Below are 12,106 nucleotides of genomic sequence, written 5' to 3'. Positions count from 1 at the left end.
CTACTTAACACCAAATGCGTGATAAGAGACCTTGGGACCCAGGTGGACAGTAGTCTCTCCTTTGATAGTCACACCACCATAGTAGTCAGGAAGTCCTTCTACGTGGCACACCTCATCATAAAAGGGTTGTCATCCAGGAAAAAAGAGGTCATTGTTCCCCTCTACTCATCACTCATTAGACCCATTATAGAGTAGAAAAGATGAAAAGAAGAAAAGTTATTTCTCAAGGCCACTCTATCTTTATGAATATTTGGAATGTATCTCACAAGACATCTGCAGCAGCTGGAAAGGCCACAGAAGTACCTCACAAAGAGGATTACTGGCCTCAAACAAATGCCCTACACTGACCACTTCAAAAAACTCCAGCTTTACTTCATAGCATATCACCTACTCCGAGGTGATCTCTGCCTAACATATAAAGCTATGTCAAACCCAGAGCTGTTGGACATGCTACACCTAAAGAAATCCCAATCCCTCTGAGCTACACTCTCTAGGGACCTAAATCTTGTCACCACAATAAACAGGACACGCTGGAGGGATAGATTCCTGTCCCAGAGACTTCCTATACTCTGGAACAAGCTACCCATCTATGTCAAGCAAAGTTCTTCATTAGCGCTCTTCAAGAAAAATCTTGATGAGAGGATGGGAAATAGGAAATACACCCCAGGGACCACTTCTGTGTCTCTGCTGGACAGTGGCACAGGAAAATAACTTTCTTGGGTGGTGTAAGCTATGGAACCTTGCTGGCTAGGCTTACACAGACCCTTGGGCCGATAGCCTAGTACCTACCTATGAACCTATGATAGGGTCTTAGTTGAGGTTTTTCTGATCACCAAGAGTTACTAGTGACAATATTTGAAGGGGAAGAAGGGAGAGATGTTAAAATGGACAAAAACGAGACAACACAGATCTATCATTATTGTGAATACATAACTTTTGTGCCAATTGTTGTCTATTTTTGTCTGATTCCACCTTTGGGACACACTTCTAAGCTGAAAAAACACCTGTGTGGCATCAAGGAAGGACATTCCTCAGAAGAGTAGAACCATAGGAAGAATGTGATCTGGACTGCATTTCCAAATTGTAATGAGATACAAAGGTGTGGGCCATTGACCATGCTGCTGCTGCACAAATGTCATCACTGGGAACTCTCTTCATAAATGACATAGAAGTAGCTATTGCTCTTGTAGAATAGGCTTTTGGTTTTGTATGTAAGGGTAAACTCTGCTCATTATAAACAATAGAAATGCAGCCTGATAGCCATTTGGAAATTGTGGCCTGATATGCCTTTTCACAATCTTGCTTTAGAGAAGGATATAAATAGTTGATTAGACTTTCTGCTATGATTGGTTTGCTGTAAATAGAAAGAGTTGACTGGCAATATCTAGCATGCATGGGATATATTCTCCTTTGTTTGAGAACCTAGAAAAAAAGACTTGTGAATCAATTGAATGATTCAGATTTACTTTGGATGTCACCGTTGGTAGAAAAGATGAAAAGAAGAAAAGTTATTTCTCAAGGCCACTCTATCTTTATGAATAACAAGATGTGGTTTGGAAGATAGTTCTTGTAATTCAGAGATCTGTCTAGTGGATGTAATTGCAACAAAAGAAATAGTTTTCCATGAGAGATACTCAAAATCTACTGAAGCTGCTGGTTTGAAGGATTTTTTGGTTAAGGCTTAAAGCATAATAGTGATGTCCCATGGGGGAACTGGATATGTGATATGGGTCTGAGTAAGAAAGCACGCTTGATGAAGGTTAGAGACTACAGAGGTATCATAATGCCCCATGTGAAAATTTGATAAGATGGCCATCTCACCTTGATAGTGGAGAAACTGGACCCTTTCTGAAAAAGCTCTGACAGAAAGTCTAAAGAGACTTATAATAAATAAAATAATACATCATTTTTCCCATTTGCTTTGATGTATCTTTTTGGTAGACTGTTTTTAGAGGCAGAAATAATGTGGACCAGTGAAGAAGACAGCTTGGAATCTCTGGCTATTGTTAGAACTGGAGGAACCATACAGTCAACTTCAAGCTCTTTGATCCAATAGAGGTAATCCATATGAATAACTCAGGAGGTCTGGAATGGAATCCAACACCCAAGAAGGGTGTATTACATGGCGCCAAAGGAAGGGAAACAAAACCTACTGGGGTCAAAACAGAGTAAAGAGGATCACTCTGGCTTTCCACCTTCTAGATTTGGAATGAAAAAAGGGTCAATTGTGAACTACAGCATCCCTCAGTGATTGTCCCTGTGGAGGGATTAAGGCAAAGTAACTACTGCACTTGTCCATGTATGGAGCAAGTATGTCACAGCAAGGTTGGCCCCAGCAGCTGAAAATCTGTGTCACCATTATCTGGTTGAAAGATCACTAATGATGCAGTTAAACTAACCTGCTCAGCTAGTTCACTAGCAAATTTGATGTCCTTGGGATCTGCAATGCTGTCAGAAAATGACAGGAAGACAGTACACTTTGCCACATTCGTATGGCCTCCTGGCAAAGTGGGTATGAAATTGTTCCCTTTTTTTGTTGATGTGGCAGACTACTGCCATGTTGTCCACCTGAAAGGTGGTCACATCCCTGGGTTGGAAGTCCTGAAATGCCTGCAGTGCTAGGAGGACTGCTCTCATCTCCACAATACTGACATGAAGGTTGGCCTCTAGGGGTGACCAAGCACCTTGAACCATCTTCCCCTTGAAATGCCCCCCCCCACTCCAGAAGGGAAGCATCTGTGATTACTGTGGCTGGCGGTTTAGTGGACAAAATGTTCTATGGTGAGGTTATCCACCGTTTAATATGCTCTCTGCAAACTTGCGTAAGATGCATTTTGGCATGGAGGGGGTTAAGAATTTGCAACCATTGAAATGAAAGGGTCCACTATAATACTCTCATGTGGCACCTTGTCAGGGGTACAAGTGTAATGGTAGAAGCCATCAAACCCAAAACACAAAGAATCAACTATGCTTGAAGAAGGGACTGCTGAATGACCTGTGAGTCCAATAGGCAAAGGGATAGTACTTTGGTATCCAGAAGTGTGGCAATTTAAAGATAATGTTAAGATGGCATCTGATAAACTACATATACTGAGTAGGTGATAGTTGACTTTTGGACTGATTGGTCAAAATCCCTAAGTGGAACAATACATCCCAATTTTGAATCAGTAGATCCCTGGAAGCAGCTGTAAGTAGTCAATCATCTAATTATAGGAACACTTGGATCCTTTGCAGTCAGATATGAGCTACTACCACTGCCATAACTTTTGTGAGCTCCCAGGGGGCTATGGTGAGACTGAAAGGCAGTGCTTTGAATTGAAAATTATTTGCTCTCAGCTGGAAATGTAGAAATCTCCTGGATCATCTGCGTATCTGTATGTGATAATAGGCATCCTGAAGATCTATACAGTGCATCCAATTGTCCTTCCTCAGGGGAAGTAGTATGGACTGCACTGTGACCATCTGGAACTTTGTCTGTCCTTTAAAAATTTAGATGACTGGGATCCAAAATCGGTCTGAGGTGCCCTGTCTTCTTTGGAACTAAAAAGAACCTGCAATAGTCTCTGGATCCTAGTTGGTCTTGGAAGACCTGTTGGATGACTCTTTTTCTAGCAACTTGAAAACCTCTGTTGTTGGATTCCAACTGACTAAGTGGGGCATCATTAATCTTTTGTTTCCTCTTTGGAAGACAAGAAAAGAGACTGGTATAGCCTCTGGTGACCATCCCCAACATCCAAAAATCCATTGTAATACATTGCCAGGCTTGTGATTGCAAGGATAAGTGCCCCCTGACTGCCTCCAGAGTGTGGCAGTTGGGTAACTCATAAGAAGCACTTGTAGGGGTTCTCTGTAAATGGCCCATGAAAGCCCTGGTTGTGTGTTCTGCCTCTGTCCGTAGGGCAAAACCCATTCGAGTTGCCCCACTGCCCCAAGGGAGCCTATTTCCAAGAGTGTCCTGATGATAACTATGTGATTTTCTGAACTGCACCTTCTTATTGCCTCTTTTGTTCATAGAAAAGGTGGAGAAGTGGATTCCAATGGCAGATAGGGTTTTACAATACTGTTCACTCCTAGTAAGTGTCTCTTTAATTTTTGAACTAAAAAGAGTGTAACCATCAAATGGGACATTAATGAAAGACATGTTAAAGCTTTCTGCAAAATTGGATAAACACACCCCAGCCTGCTGACACATGGTAATGCCGGTGTCTGGTGCCCTGACTGTGCCATCAGCTGCACTGGAAAGCAGATGCATGACCACATTAAATGTAGACTGCAAGGTAGACAATTGGGAGTCCACTATCTGTTAAATATCTGCTGGTAAGTTATCTGCAAGGGACTTGGTAAGTTTCTTAGTCAGGTCTCTCTAAAAACATGTCATATGTGCAAGGTAGTTCAGCACTTTAAGTGCAAAGTTTAGCTGAAGCATATGCCCATTTCTCCAACCTGTCCAGCATCCTTGACTCCCTGTTAGGGGGGTGAACAAAAGAACTCTCCTCAGACAGTTACTTTTCATGGTTGCAGCTACTGCCATGGTGTCTACTTGTGAACCTTTGGTCCAGTGCTTCCTGTCTTTTAGAGCTACTAAAATCCTATCTGGTTTCTTAGGGATAAGTTCTACTATATCAGGGTCTTTCAATGCCTGCTGCACCACAAAACCTGTATGGGCATCAGCAGATGATGCCACCCAGGATGCAGATGAGCCAGCACCAAAGGTCTTGAGGAACAGAAATTCATCTGGTGAAGAAGCTTCAGTGGACCAATACCCTCACTGCTTCATCAATTCTGGGATGTTGGGGAACTTTTACCTTCATCCAGGTCTGTGTCTTCTGTGACAAACTCTGAAGAAGAGTCTAAGAGCTTCTACTTGCAAGTCTGTTTTCTAGGACCTTGTTTTAAGGGAATTTCAAGAGACAGGTCTGAATCAGACTGGGAAATCACAGAACTTGCAGTTACAAGTCTGTTTTCTAGGACCTTGTTTTGGGGGAATTTCAGGAAACAGGTCTGAATTAGACAGGGAATTCCAGTGGCGAGTCTCCTCTAGGCCTAAATGTATTGATTGTCTCCTCTGATCTGAATAAGCAGAGTGAGTCAAAGGATCCACAGGGAGTTAGACAGGTCTGAGCTTGAAGGCAGCACTTGATTCCTTGGCCCAACCAAAACCCATTCAAAAGCCTCAAAGGCCAAAATCACAACTGGAGCCGAAGGAATGTCCCCCTCCTATATGAGGATGTAGGAACTATCCCAGCTCCAATTGGACTCAGCTCCAAGAATGACCTCAGATCAGAGGTATGGAGAGCTGTAGCATCAAGAAGTAGAGTTGGCTCTGAAAAATTCAGAGTTGACTATACCACTGGGACCCCAGCAACAATGCTTCAGCTCTGTTTCAAATCTCAAGCAGAAAGAATCAGAGTCAAGAGAGTAAGGGATGTTGATAAAGCTGAAGTCCTTATAACTGTTGGCACTGACTAAGGTGCTCTAGGAAGAGTTGGACCTGTGAGAACCATATCTAAAGGGCAGCTCGATACTGGAGAAAAGAGTGGAGGAGTAGTTGGATTCATACCTGGAGCACCAAGTGGTGGTGGTGATGGTGCTGGGAGAGCCCCCAGTTGGAGTTGTGTCCTCATAAATCTGCACATCATTCAATCAACATCCATCTCAGTAAGGCTTCTGGTGGACCAACAGACCTCAAGGATAATGCCATCAACTGAGGTCTGGAGTACTGTCTCTCTTGTAGGATGGGTGAATGGAGCCTAGGACTCCTCAGTTCTGGGAAAAATCTTGGGTGAGGAGAGGAAAATCAGATCCAAGCAGCAGGTGGATCCAATCTCCTCTGAGTCTTAGGTACTGGATTCAAATGATCTGACACGTCTGAAGACCTTTTTCTAGACTTCTCAAGTCTCTTCTTTTCAGATATTTCTCCTTCCTTAGATTTTCTTTAATGTCCTCTCTTTTTTCTATCCATTTTAATGCCTGGTAAAGAAAAAGCTGGTCTAGAAGTACTAGACATAGAAAGTTGAGAAGATGGCCCTGTTTGGGGTAGCAAACCTTTTAGGATACATTTTTTCCTTATGGCCTTGAATGTCCCTAGTATCAAAGGAAGCACAGATGTTATAATTTGTCTCTAGGTGGGCAAAACACAAACAATAAATGCATAAAGAGCACAGGTCTTGGGGTAGAAGTTTATGTCCATAGGCCATGCACTTCTTAAAATCTTGGTGTCTGTCTGACATCAAAGTAGAAGCTAACAACATTAAACACAACAGCAAGAATATTAAGAAATATTGAACAGCTAACTTTTTAAATATTTCTATAACTATTTATGTAACTATTTATCTCAAAACTACCTCTAGAGAAAGGAACAATAATTTAATTCTAAGTATGTGAAAAAGGCACTTAGAACAGTTATTTCTTGATATTATGATTCTATCAACTATTCCTAATAACTGCTTAAACTCTACCAAAAATCTCACACAGCACACATATAATAATAACACTGAAGCTAGAAAGGGTTAAGGAGGAGAAAAAGTCCGACAACAATATAGAAAAAGACTTTCACTTATCATGACAATACAGAGCCCTTTGGAATACACATCGGAAAGTTCAGGTGGTAAATGCGATCTGTGATACTTTAGTGGAGAAGAGGGAATTATGGGTAGGTGAGGTGTCAGAGCTTCAGATCCACAGCTTTAGAAGAAAATGCTAAGGGCAGATCTACTTGGATCCGACAACTCAATAGTTGAGTCAGATGAAAATAGACAACATCTGATCCTTAGGAATAAATCAGGATATAGATCTATCTTTCTTGTGAAAGAAATGTTCTTTGAACTGAGGTGTCTTGTTGATATACCAGGAGCACAATCCTGTGTGGAAGAGTTAAGTAAGACTTCTGAATGTTCTTTTTGATAAGAGATTTCTTATTCAAGACACAGATTCCTGACACTTTAAAAAAGACTCTGCAAAGATAAGCAAGTCATCTAAATATAGAAAAATGTGGATACCCTGAAGCCTGCAATAAGCTATAACTGGAGCTAGACACTGTGAGCACTACTGGTACAGTAAATAGTTCATAAGATAAGGCATAGAACTGATAATGTAATCCAGACATACAGAACCTTAAGAAACATCTGAAGCTTGGATGAATATGGAGGGATGTTATGTCTAGTGTTATTGGTAACTTGAAAGATGAAGAGATAACACGTTGTGGAATTACATCATTTTTGAATTTGGGCATATCACAAACATGTTTAGGAAAGAAAGATCCACATCTGATCTCTAAGCATTTTCTTTCTTTGGCACATAAAATATCCTTGAATAAAACCCCTTTTCTGCCTGGGAAGGAGAAACTGGTTCTATCACTGATTGGCAAACATGTGATGAAGAAATAGTGGAAACAAAACAGTGTGATATGGAGGATAAGGAATGACAGCCTGGGAAAGAGGAATTTCCTCCCACTGCTATCTGTAACCTTGAATGATTTTCAGAATCAATTTGTCTGAAACTATCTGTTGCCAAAGAGCAAAATAGAAATTTAGTCTTTCTGGAAGAAAAAAAGGGGACAAGGGTGGGATGGAGTCACAAGTTATGTTGAATGATTATTCAGACTTGTTGGATAGTCCATGGTTTTGAGAAGTTTGTGAATTCTTTTTGGACCCCCCTTTGTCATTTACCTGTATTTTGCAAAGATTGTTTATTCTGCTTTTTGGCAAAACTGGATGAGAAGTTAGAAAATCCCTTGGAAGATTTAGAAAAGGAGGCATGAACAATTTCATTAGCTTGCTACTTTAATAACACTTTTTGATCATCTCTGTAGCAAAAGAGCCAAACACTAAACCTCTGTTCAAAGGCAAATTTAAAATCTCATTTTAACATAATCTGGGAGTTTGAGAATGCAAATCTCCTCAAAATAGTACCAGTGGCCATAGTCCCAGACTGAGTATCAACAAAGTCATACACACACTGTAAAAAATGACCAGTGACCTGTGCAATAGAAGAAATTAAATTATTTAAAGCAAATTTTTCCCCACAAGAAGAAAGTGCAGATAAAACATTTCCATTACTTTCACATGTAGTCAGAATAAACCTTAATACTCTCAATACAGAATGGAAAGGCTGTTGACCCAGATGACATACCTGTGGAAGCATGGAGGTGTTTAGGTGAAATGGCAGTGGAGTTTTTTAACCAGATTGTTTAATGAAATCTTAGAAAGTGAGAGGATGCCTGAGGAATGGAGAAAAAGTGTTTTGGTACAGATTTTTAAGAATACGGGTGATGTGCCGAGCTGTAGTAACTACAGAGGGATTCAATTGATCAGTCACAGCATGAAGTTATGCGAAAGAGTAGTGGAAGCTAGGTTAAGAAGGGACGTGATGATTAGTGAACAGCAGTATGGTTTCATGCCGGGAAAGAGCACTACAGATGTGATGTTTGCTCTGAGAGTGTTGATGGAGAAGTACAGAGAATGTCAGAAGGAGTTGCATTGTGTTTTTGTAGACTTAGAGAAAGCATATGACAGGGTGACTAGAGAGGAGTTGTGGTATTGTATGAGGAAGTCAGGAGTGTCAGAGAAGTATGTAAGAGTGGTACAGGATATGTACGAGGGTAGTGTGACAGCGGTGAGGTCTGCAGTGGGAGTGATGGATGCGTTTAAGGTGGAGGTGGGGTTACATCAAGGATCAGGTCTGAGTAATTTTTTATTTGCATTGGTGATGGACAGGTTGACAGACGAGATCAGACAGGCGTCCCCATGGACTATGATGTTTGCAGATGACATTGTGATCTGTAGTGAGAGTAGGGAACAGGTGGAGGAGACCCTGGAGAGATGGAGATATGCTCTATTGAGAAGAGGAATGAAGGTCAGCAGGACTAAGAATATATGTGTGTGAATAAGAGGGAAGATAGAAGAATGGTGATGATGCAAGGAGTTGAGGTGGTGAAGGTGGATGACTTTAAATACTTGGGGTCAATAGTTCAGAGTAACGGTGAGTGTGGAAGATAGGTGAAGAAGAGAGTACAGGCAGGATGGAGTGGGTGGAGAAGAGTGTCAGGAGTGATTTGTGACAGACAAGTACCTGTAAGAGTGAAAGGGAAGGTCTACAAGAGGGTAGTGAAACCAGCTATGTTATATGGGTTGGAGACAGTGGCACTGACAAAAAGGCAGGAGTTTGAGCTGGATGTGGCAGAGTTAAAGATGTTAAGATTTGCACTGGGTGTGACGAGGGTGGACAGGATTAGGAATAAGTATATTAGAGGGTCAGCCCATTTTGGAAGGTTTAGAGACAAAGCCAGAGAGGCAAGATTACGTTGGTTTGGACATGTGCTGAGGAGGGGTGCTGAGTATATTGGGAAAATGATGCCAAGGATGAAGCTACCAGGTAACAGGAAATGAGGAAGGCCTAAGATAAGGTTTATGAATGTGGTGAGAGAGGACATGCAGGTGGCTGGTGTGACAGAGCAAGATGCAGAGGACAGGAAGAAATGGAAACAGGTGATCCGCTGTGGCGACCCCTAACAGGAACAGCCGAAAGAAGATGATGATGACTCTCGATACAAAAGTCTGAAAATCAAAGTTGTAGATGTATGCACTTTTTCCCACACTTAATAACTTTCTTATCCTTATTAGAAAGACCAACAGGACGAATGGGTGTAGGTTCCATAAAATCCTTCTGTAGCATATTTTCTGAGGGACTGAGACACCTCAGTGTTCTCTCACTTGCACACTCTAGAACTTGAGCTCTCAACTGAATCTGAATCAGAAATGTGAGGAGGAAAAAAGTGTATCTGCCCCTTCATCTACCAGCTTGGATTCAGAATCTTGACTCTCTTCAGGAAAAGGAGTATCCCTCTTTCTTTTATCAGGAAACTACATGCTGTGGAATAAAATCCTGGTCCATATGAGGCAGAGCACCTCGCTGGCTCTGTTCAAGAGAAATCTTGACCGGTGGATGGGAGATCGTAGGTTTACCCCGGGAATCATCTCTGTGTCACTACTGGACAGAGGCACAACAAACTAATGGGCACAGTATTTCTAACATAAATCCCACATAACTTTGGGCTAGGCTTATAAATGCCCTAGGGCAGTTAGCCTAGTATAAACCTATGAACCTAAGTATCAATAGCCTGAATTAAACCCTGAGCCAGACCCAATAAACTAGTCTTTTCTAAATAAATATGAGGAGTAGGGAATGCTTAGGGTTGTTTCTTTCTGCCAGAAAAAAATGGGGCCAGTTGTGTTACTAATGGCAGGAGCAGATTCCCCAGGGATGAGTACAGCATTCCAACACAACTGGGAAACCAAACCTGTTCCCTCTCCCAAGACCAACAAGAGTGGCTCTCCCTTACCTCAGAGGACATGGATAACCTCCAGTCCATGCCTGGATATGAGGTAAAAGATGAGTGGTCTGAGGTACAACAAATGCTCACAGTGGAGCCACCCACCTATGGCTGAGGCAAATTGCTAGCCTGCTGTAGTTTCAAAGCCTGTTTGCTTAGTATTTTGTTTTTGTGGCTGGAAGAAGGACTGACCATGGAATAAGTAGTCCGTTCCATGGCCAAACCAAAAATGGTGATTCTTTCGTGGTGAAGACAAGAAGCACATGCCAGTAAACACTACTATTCTAGAAAAGTTACTTTTTTGAGGGAAGATCACAGTTGTTGTTGTTTTTCTTTTGGCTTTTCCCAATTAAGGGTCACCACAGCGGAACTCCGGTCCACTAATGATTGGCAGTCGATTTTTTCTTTATGGTGACGAGGTGCCAACCGGATGCCCAACCTTCAATGAAGGCATGCCCACTCACACATGTCTTTCAAACACCACTTGACTGTGGGGAGGACATGCAGACTCCACACAGAAGGTGCTCCAGCCAAGAATCGAACGGGAGAACCTCTTGCTGTGAGGCGACAATGCTACCGCTGCACCACTGCGAAGATCACAGTAAAAAAAAAAAAAACAAACAAACAAACAAACAAAAAAACATTTTAAAACACTATGCCAACCCCCCCAAAAGTAAAAAAAAAAAAAGTTATGCACTCACCATAACATTCCATCTGTGTTGTCCATTTTCAGTCTTCCTCAACAATTGGGTTCAGATCTGACCCTTGGATCTGACTCAGTCTCTTTTTGCACCTCGTGACTACTGGAAACTCTTAAGCTCCTCCCTTACCCATAATGCTCTAGTCCCCTACCATACCTCAGATTTTATTTTCTGGCCTTATAGCTATAAGGAAAAACAGAAAATTCTATGATGAGAAACAATACCCAGAGCTCAAAGGCAGGAACATTGGTTCCCTTATTATCTTCTTGTTCTTCAGAAGTCACAAACCAAATGGTAAGGGGTCAGAAGGAAAGGAGTTGAGGAAGAATGAAAACTTCTTTATATGATGTCAATTGTCATTCATTCCTCAACAGTTGGGACAGAGTCCCCAGCTCCTTAAAATCCCATGTGGCTGCTCTTCCTCTTGAGACCAGATCCAATTTGTAATATGTAATAAAGGTATGATGATTTGCCCAAGTTGCAGCCACACATATCATCCATGGAAGACCTAGATAAAAATACTGTTGAAGTTATGGACCTGGTTGAATGGGTTCTCAAGGATTTTGGCAAAGACCAGCCCAATTTGTTATAGTCATGGTAAATGCAATCAGTTAACCATTTGGCTTAAGTTACTTTTGTAACTCGCTTACCCAATTTTGATTCTGCAAAAGAGATAAACAATTGATCTGTTTTTCTAAAACCATGAAATTCCATCCAGATGTAGCAGCAAATCACAACAATAAATCCAAATAATGCTGACTCAGGCAGAGCAAGGACCAAATTAATTCACCACCACGTTAGCGAATAAGAACTTTAATATCGTTTTCGTCCCCTCAGAGACTTCTTCAGAAACGTAACTGTCTGTGAATGTCCAATAAATGTAACATGTATTCTCCTTTGTTCATGAAATGTGGAAAGAAAACTGGAAGATTAATAGATTGATTGATGTTGGATGCTGACACCACCTTAGAAAGAAAGGATGGGTTGGTTCTTAATGCTATCCTGTCTCTAAGGAAAATTAAATAAGGAGGGCTATAAGACAAGGCTTGAAGTTCAGAGACTCTTTGAGCAGAGG

This window comes from Protopterus annectens, chromosome 10.part0 (genome assembly GCF_019279795.1).
Source record: "Protopterus annectens isolate FY-2018-M chromosome 10.part0, PAN1.0, whole genome shotgun sequence".
Lineage (NCBI taxonomy): Eukaryota > Metazoa > Chordata > Ceratodontiformes > Protopteridae > Protopterus > Protopterus annectens.
The sequence above is the reverse complement of the archived record's forward strand: the minus strand, read 5'-3'. Positions refer to the sequence as shown.